A 9,021-nucleotide genomic window follows, 5' to 3' on the forward strand; every position below is an offset into this window, starting at 1 on the left:
GAGGGAGGGAGGGAGGGAGGGAGGGAGGGAGGGAAGGGAAGGGAAGGAAGGTAGCTTTAAAAAGAAAATGTCTCCTGAGTTGGTGGGGTCTGGGAGTTGAGGCCAAACTGAGTTTTTCACCCACCCAAACTTTAATATCCACAAAAGCAACTTTTAAAATGCAGGCTAGTTGTAGTAGAAATGGGGCCTCATTCATCAGAAATGTCACATTTGGATGTAAACTTAAAGGGTGGGACAAATGCTGTATAAGTTTATGCCCACTCTCCCCAGAGACTGAGGTTTAAGGGAGAGTGTGCTCCCATGGGGGAAGAAGAAATGCTTATACTTTTTTCCCCCTATCTTCAAACCAAATATCTCTAAAAGCTAATTGATGTTAATTAGTTAATTGGAATTTGGATGCTAGTAACTGGTGGCTAACAGTGGGGGCAGCCTCGATAGAATGTGTCTTCAAGTCAATAACAGTAGACACCCCAACCCCAAGGGACTACCCCTAAAATTATTCTGATAGAACTAGGTCAGAATACTCCTTACATAAGAAAAAAAGGTGAAGTGGGAGCTTTCTTTTTCTCCAAAAAAGTTTATTTATTTATATACTTTACTTTTTTTTAGTTGGATCTAGTGTCTTTTGTTTCTGTTGCACTAAACTTTAAACATAATCACAAAGTTTACAGGTTCGATACATCTCATCTAGTTCTCTTAGTAAGGACTAGAGCATAGGATCAGGTGCAAAGTATAGCAAAATAATTGCTTAGGAATGATTTCTTTTTTTTAAAAAAAGCTGTTTGTAGTTAAAGAATAAAACATTTTAACACATCAAAATAGAAAAGTGTATATGATTTAAAAATAGATTTAAAGTAGTTCCATCACATTTCTTCTAGAAGTCATTGAATGTAATGTTGTCTTTAATATGTTACTTCTCTGTAAGCCTGTATTATCCCAGAATCACAATATCATATTGTTGGCCTTATAATCATGTAGTCTAACTTTTAACCTAAAATATAAATCCTTTCTATGGCATCCCTGACAAGTAGTTAATCAGCCTATTTTTGCCCATTTCCAGTGATGGACACTTATTATTTCATAACATAGCTCGCTCCTGTGTGGGAAAACTGTTAGAAAATTATTCATTATATTGAAAAATAATTGCCTTTTTGTAACCTCTATTACTTACCAACCAACCTCCTTTATGTAGCTACAAGAATGTCTAATCTACCTTAAATATACTGTATCTTCAAATGCTTGAAAACAGTTAAAATACCATCCCCAATTCTTCTTTTTCCAGGCCAAGAATATCTAGTTTCTTCAATAGTCATCATAAGACATAGTTTACCATCCCCTTAATATATATTCTCATTTGATTATTCCCTAGTTTTACATTGTCCATCTAAAAATATGGTGGCCAGAACTAAATACAGTATTCCAAATGTGGACTGACCATTGAAGATTACAGTAGTACTATTCCTGTCCTTGTTCTGGACTCAAATACCCAAACGAGCCTATACCTTCATTGATAATGAAAGTTTCCTCCAATAAGGCGGCAGTCCTTTTTCATAAGATTTTTAAAAAAAAAGCCATTTGTATTCCAACCTAGTGCTGTCTTTGGCAGCCATCTCTCTAAAACTGGGAGCACAGTAAGATTATTCTTTTTATCATGTTCCAACACTACAAAGTTTCCCCCAAAATACGTAAGTCAATGTAGACTATGAATAATATAATTTAGGACTCTAGATGCCTTTAATGCCACCCTAAGGCACCCATAGGAATGAACTATAAGTGTTTCCAAAGAGGCTTCCAAAGGGGCTCTTCTGCTAAGAAAAAAATGTCCACAAAACCATGTGGTAACTGAAGGTTTATTTTTTTTTCTTATAGTTCTTTAGGTTAGTTACCAGCTTGTAACTTTTTTGGCCACCCAGTTGGAAGTATGTGAACAAGATCTCCTTGGGGCAATAAACCTTCTTCTCTTCGGCATTATTTCAAAAAAATATAAGTGCATCTAAAATGAAATTTAAAGAATTTTTCTTAAGTGCCTTTCCCAGCTACTTGTTCAAATTGAGCTTGTGATAATTATTTTAAAGCTGTTTCAGAGAAATTCTAAGGGACCAAAATTGGCAGTATAAAAAAAAATTGCCAGTCACATATTGCTTCTGTTCATTTAACTATAATTACTTCAAAATTTGAGAATCCATTATTTTATTTGTTTGTTCCATTCACTGATATAGATTGTAATCCCTTCCTTATTTGGTGGCTTAAAGAGTTACCAGGGCTTGAATAAATAAATAAAAGAATGAATGAATACATACATAAACAATATGTAAATAAACAAATAAATAAACAAATGAGCAAACAAATAGATGAATAAATGAATGAATGAATAAATACCTAAATAAATAAATAGAACCATCCACCAGCCAGCCCTCTGTTTATGAGCTTCTCTGAATTTATCTAGGTTGCTAAGACAGCCCATACTTAAAGCCTTTCCAGCTTGATTAGATATAAGATAGATTGAGTGTGAATGTGAGACAGTCTTAGAGATGTCCAGTCCAACCTTCTCATTTAATAGCTAACAGGCTGAGAGAGGCTGATTTGTTCAAAACTATATATACAGGATCCACCAGAACTTGTGTTTCCTTGACACAGTCTTCGGGAACCTAGGGTTACCTCCACAGATGAAACTCCACCAGATACATAATGCACATTCTTTCTGTAGTGATTTTAATTATCCTTTAGATTTAAACTAAGGACCTAATCATTAGTTAGTGTTACATAACAATAAAAGCCTCTAAGTCAGGAAGAGATAGGTCCTGTCAGTCCATATATTGGTTATATGACTCTGGGCAAGTCACTTTTCAGGGTAGCAGGCAACCTTTAAAACACCAGGACTGATCTGCTTTGGAGAAATGAATATCCTCTTTAGGAGTTCCCTATACCAATGAAACCACAGGTTCAATATTTTTTAAAAAAGGATTTTATCCCTGTGTTTAAAGTTTTTTTAATAGCCGAACCTTCATAAGATGCAATTTAAGTAGCATAGGCTCATAGTACCATAGTTCTAGAGCTAGATGGTACTCCAGAGTTGACCTAGTCCAACCTCATTTGACAGATGAGGAAATAGGCCTAGAGAGATAAAGTCTCTTGCCTGAGTTCCCACAGATCAAAGGTAGGATTCAAACCTTGTTCCTGTGACTCCAGAAATGGACTTCTTTCTACTGTACTATGCTTTAGCAGATGATTAATGGAAAGATAAAATAAAATGTGAAAACCTTTTGACTATCAGAGCTGATTTGACTTTCTCTTTCCAATTCTGTCCTCAAATGTCTAGAGATGTTTCCAGAAGTTCTCTTGCAGTTGTGGAGGAAGAACTACAATGTACTAAGCCCATTTTTCACTTGTGGAAATGAACTTCTTGATACAGCTGTGTTAGTGACTCTTCATGATCCCCACCTTAAAGCTGATATAGAATAGCATTTCAACCAAAAGTGGGCGAAGAGGGAGAATCAGTTTTGACCACAGAAACTCAGAATTCAAAGACTTATTATCCCTCTATATGAATAATAACTCAAAAAAGAAAAGAAAAACTCAGAAAAATTCAGCTCAGAACTGACCAAACATCAAATTAAATTCAGATCTCTGGGTATTTCCACTAATTAGTAATTAGTTTATCCTAACTGGAAGGCTTTAGCATTTAATGACCCTATTTCTTTAGCTGCTTGATTCTCTTTAGGTTGTCAGGTCCTGGGGCAGCCACTCACTCACTCACAGTGCTTTCCACTTTCTCCTTCCACATTGCTGGTTCAGCAATCTGGCTCAAGCTTATGTGCCCTTTTGCTCTTTGGAAAGAATTTACTCTTTGCCATTCTGGTAATGGATACTGTCCTTTCCCTTTCTACTTTATTCTCCTTAAGGTTTAAGCAGAGTGGTCAAAGGGTTTTCTTTTTATAGCTGTTAGGTTTTCCATGTTCTGCCTGGATTTCTTCGATGAAGGAATTCTGCTTATGCAGACTATCTTAATTTCATTTTCTTTTTAAAAACATTTTTCACTGATGACACAATCTTTTTCTACCATATAACCACACTGAGAGCTTCTCAGTGTAAAATCTGCACATGTTTCCTAATATAATTTGTTAGCCAATTCTAAGACTAGGTGATTTATCTATCATTTTATTTATGTATCTACCTATCTATTCACTGATTTATTTATTCACTGATTTGTTTGTGATCTATCTTTTCATTTATCTATTTGAGTAGTGTTGCTTACTAGAAAGCCACTGTTACTCATTTATTAATTCCTCCTTTTTTATTGTCTAAGAAGTCAGATTTACAAGAGCTGATGAGACCTCTTAATTTTTACCAACATCATATAATATATACATGCATACATATAATATATATACATACTGATATGCACTAAAATTCATATGTGTATAAGCACACATATACATAAAACTACATATACACGTGTGCGTGTATCATATACATGTGCACATGGCATACGCTTATACATATGGGCAAATGTATGCATATATATGTAACTGGCCATACCTATGCATATATTTACATACATATGGGTACATGTGTACATATGTGGGCAGGGAGAGAGGAGACAGAGAGAAGCATTCACATTTTTGGGCTCTACCCTTGATGTTTTGAATGGGAAACAGGACAGCAGTGGTGCTAAATGCTTAGCAGTGATAGCTTTTTTTTTTTTTATTGCAGACAACCAAAATCCTATTGATATCCCCAAACCAATACTCTTCCTGACATTTGTGTATTACTTTTTACCTTCTTCCTCCATCTACTGACTGGCAGCTGTATACGGATATCTAGGTTATATATCTATATGTAAATGATAGAGTCATAGAATACTTTTAATAACTTCTTGAATCTCTGAATTTGTCATTGTGGGTACCTCCTTCACTGAGAAGATAGCAATCCTTCATTGCATTAGTATATCATCTTAGAGACAACCTCTGCCTGAAAAATTCATCACTTGGCAGTCAATCTGGTTATGAGTCTTGGACTTATCTTTTTCCTAAGATAACATATATACAGCCTATCATTTGGTATATGTGCTCCAATTAAATTTAAGGGATATTTATTAAGTACCTCCTCTGTACAGAGTAAGAAGCAGCAAGATATGGTGGATAGAGTTGGCTTTGGAATCAGGGGGACCTGGGTTCAAGTCCCACAGCTGCCACATACTAGCTGTTGGAACCATGGAAAAATCATGTCACTTCTCTTTTTCAATTAATAAATGAAAATAAAGACATCTCTTTAAGATGATAAGTTAAGGAGCAGCTTTGGTACAGGTAGTTTCCTTACTGCAAGCCCCTTCCATCAATAAATTCACAGGTTCCATTAAAAGAAAAAAGAAAATGGTGCAAGATAATATAGTTTGAAGGACCTGCCAGAACTTGTATTCTTCAGCCATAGGTTCTGGGAACCCAGGATCACCTCTTTGACATTATAAGTCACTAGAGTCAAACTATATTGGAGCCTATATCCAGGTACTTGATAAATGTGTGTTGATTAATTCCGGCTGTATTTACAGAAACTTCTTGACTTAGAGCATTTTATTGAAGTGATAACTATTCTATCAATAGGTCAATTATTGACTAGCTAGTAATTGGTCAATTCAAAACAGTAAAGCTGGTTTGGGTGAGTATATGGGTTCAAAACATTAACAAATTATGGTATTGTTTGAATAGGTGGTGTTATTCATTTACTTCTTCTTTTTCCCTACTCCAGATACATAAGCCAGGTTATATACTCTCTAAGCTACACAACCTTCTCCTAAGCTTATTCTTTGCAATGAACACAGCCTCCTGCTCTCTGAAGACTGCAGCCAAAGCCATTCTCTTCACCTGCTTAATTCAACCATATTATACCTTGCTTGTATATTGAACTGATTCTCCATCATTTTTTTGCATCAAGGCCATTCTTGTCATTTTCTATTTGAGGGCTCTTTGCCAACCTTCTCTTAACTGTTCAATTACACATGTCTTTCTTATTCCTAATAACACCTTTTGAGCCTGACAACATGATACCACTCAGAACTATTTTGGACAGGTTTTCACAATCTCAACTTGGTATGTCAGCTCCCTAGAATTGGAATTTGTTCCCCTTTCCTCAAACTATTTAATAATAATAACAATAATAACAATTCACCTTAATACAGCACTTTAATATATTCAAAACACTTTAAGTACATTACCTCATTGGAACCTTAGAAAAACACTGTGACAACATTTTCATAGGTATTTTTAACTTTGTTTTATAGATTAGAAAACTAAGGCTTAGGGTGACTGTTGTGGGAATGGGATTTTGAGATCTTCCCTGCCCCTATGCCCTTTGATAGGCTTAAGAGACTCTGAGAACCTTCCTTGATTTGAAAATATACTCTGCCCCCTAATAAGCTGAATTTGGTCACATGGAGCCTGTGGCAGAGGTTGGTTTTCAGGAATGCCCACACCTTGGTGCTATGTGACTGGGCAGTGGGACAAGAGGGTTGTGACATTCTCTGAGCCAGGAGAAGGCTATATTACCTCTGATATTAGATTTTGTTTTGGGGGCTCACTTTGAGAAGAATTATGTGATTTGACCAGATGAGACCCTGGGCAGTCGTTGAGCCCCCTGGCTTTGAAAGCCCAGATGTTGGTGCTTCTCTCTGGTAACTGTGACTAGGTATGGATGTAATGGTCAAACAGTTGGAAGCCTGTCTGCTGGATTGTTTCTCTGTCTGCTTGTAACTTCTGTCTGTATACTCTGAAGTTCAGGATGCTGACTTTTTCTCCTGAACTAGATACATGATATGTTTGATTGATTAAAGCAAGATTGTTAACCCATTTTGAGTTGCTTTCCTTTAGAAAAGCAGATCTAAGAACCCATGTTGGCAGCTACCCTGAGTATGCTAGAGTGCTTGCTGCTATGGTGACTTGTGGTCACATATCTAGTAAGTATAGGAGATTGTATTTGAACCTAGATCTTCCTGACTCCAAGGCTAATTCATTAGCCACAATTACACATTGTCCCTCAAAAATAAGCACTATCCAAATTTACACATATGTTATATGACTAATGACAATACAATTTCTCCCAAAAATTGGCACAGAATACTTTTCTATGTAACTTGTAAATAGATCAGAAAAATCAGAATAAAAATTTTGTTTGGCCTGAAAAATGTATGTAACCCAATTTTCCTCTATCACATGAGGGGATTAGGATGCTCTAAGACTGGGTAGGGCAGAACCAAGAACAGTGAGTGGAGGTTATAGAGTCATGGATTGAGGTTTTATCAGAAAAGAAACTTCCTAGCCATTTAAGATATCCCAAAGTAGAATAGGATACCCTGGGAGTCAATGGAATTTCTCCTTATTTAAGATCCTTCAAGAAAAGTCTGGTTGAGCATTTGCTGAATATGTTGTAGAAGATATATTCTTTTGGGGGCGTAGATTGAATTAGATGTCACTCTGGTATTTTGTGTTTTTTTTTTCTTCTCCATTTCCTACTAAGGCAGTAATGGATACAGATGGGAAGCAAATGTTTGGAATCCCAAGGGTGGTATTTAGAAGTTACTGGAGCTGGTGTATAAGACTTGCGGGTTGAGAAATAGCCTTATGAGTTGTGAACATGTGGTGAGAAAGATGTCAGAAACCATGACTGTAGAACTTGTGTGATTTGTAAAAAGTAGGGAGGGAGTAAAATAAATATAATGATAGTGGTTGTAAGTTTGGTATTAACTGGTGAGTAAGAGTTAGTATATGCTAGCGTGAGTTTAGAGGCAGCTAGGTGGTTCAGTGGATAGAGTGCTGAGCTCTTAGTCAAGAAGACCTCAGTTCAAATGTGGCCTCGGATACTATTTGGGTGACCCTGGGCACATCATTTGACCTCTGTTTGCCTTAACCTACTGGAGAACCACTCCAGTATTCTTGCCAAGAAAACCTCATAGATAATATAGCCCACAAAGTCGCAAAGTGTTGAGCATAACTAAACAACAAAAATACCAACAACTGTGAGTTTGGGAGTTTTGGCAATAGGTTTGGGACTTGGAGAGCAGGGAGTAACTTAAGGGAGGATATGAGTGTGGTTGAAGACTGACAGCTTGAATAGCTATTGTGTTTTTTGTTAGCACACCAAGAAGGGAAGAAGGCTGTTGTCTTGGTCTTCTGCTACTTCTTTAACTCCTGTGCATGCACAATGAATTCTCGTGTGGAGTAAGCTTTTTGTACTGGCCAGAATAAAGCACAAACCCCAAGTACTGGTGTTAGTTTGGGCTGAAGTGTGCATGTATATGTGTGATGTTAAATGAGATAATGTTTGTGAAATGCTTAGCACAATACATAAGAAATGCTTGTTCCTTTTCCTAATGCAGGTTAAAACATGGGATATGAGCTTGGAAGCCCAGAGAATGGTGACCTTAACCTCTTTGCTTAGCTTTTGTGCTTATTCAGATTAATTTGCATCCAAGACAAAGACAGTATTAGGACAACAAAAGGCTTTGTAGTTCAAATCTCTACATAGCTCCTGTGACTCTCATGGAATTTCTTTGGCATAACCCTTAGAATTAGGTTTTGATGACAGAGACAACTCATAAAGAATTAAATAGGAGACACACACACACACACACACACACACACACACACAAGGAATTTCTAGCTGTAAGTCAGATAAGTGCCTGGGACAATGGACTTATCACCTATCTTGGACTTATTATCTATCAACCCTAAGTAGCAAAAGAAAAGACACAATTTCAGCCCGAGGGAGTTCTGCCTCATTTTGTTCAACTGTCATTAGCTGGGGTTGAACTTGGCTATGGACTAAACGTCTACCATCCTGCTCTTATCAGGGAAAGGTTCTCTAGATGCTGCCCTTGAACAGGACCCAAGATGGGCAACAGATGGCCCTGAAGAAATGAAGCTAAGAAACTGGTAGTAGAGAGAAGTTCCAAAACTTCAAGGCCAGTGGAGATAATCATCAGAGACAATGAAACACCTAGCAGATAGCAGAGATAACATACCCAGCAGA

The sequence above is a fragment of the Petaurus breviceps genome, unplaced genomic scaffold, assembly GCF_028583685.1.
Source record: "Petaurus breviceps papuanus isolate PSGF00001 unplaced genomic scaffold, PetGlider_PUasm1.0 90977, whole genome shotgun sequence".
In the NCBI taxonomy this organism is placed as follows: Eukaryota; Metazoa; Chordata; class Mammalia; order Diprotodontia; family Petauridae; genus Petaurus; species Petaurus breviceps.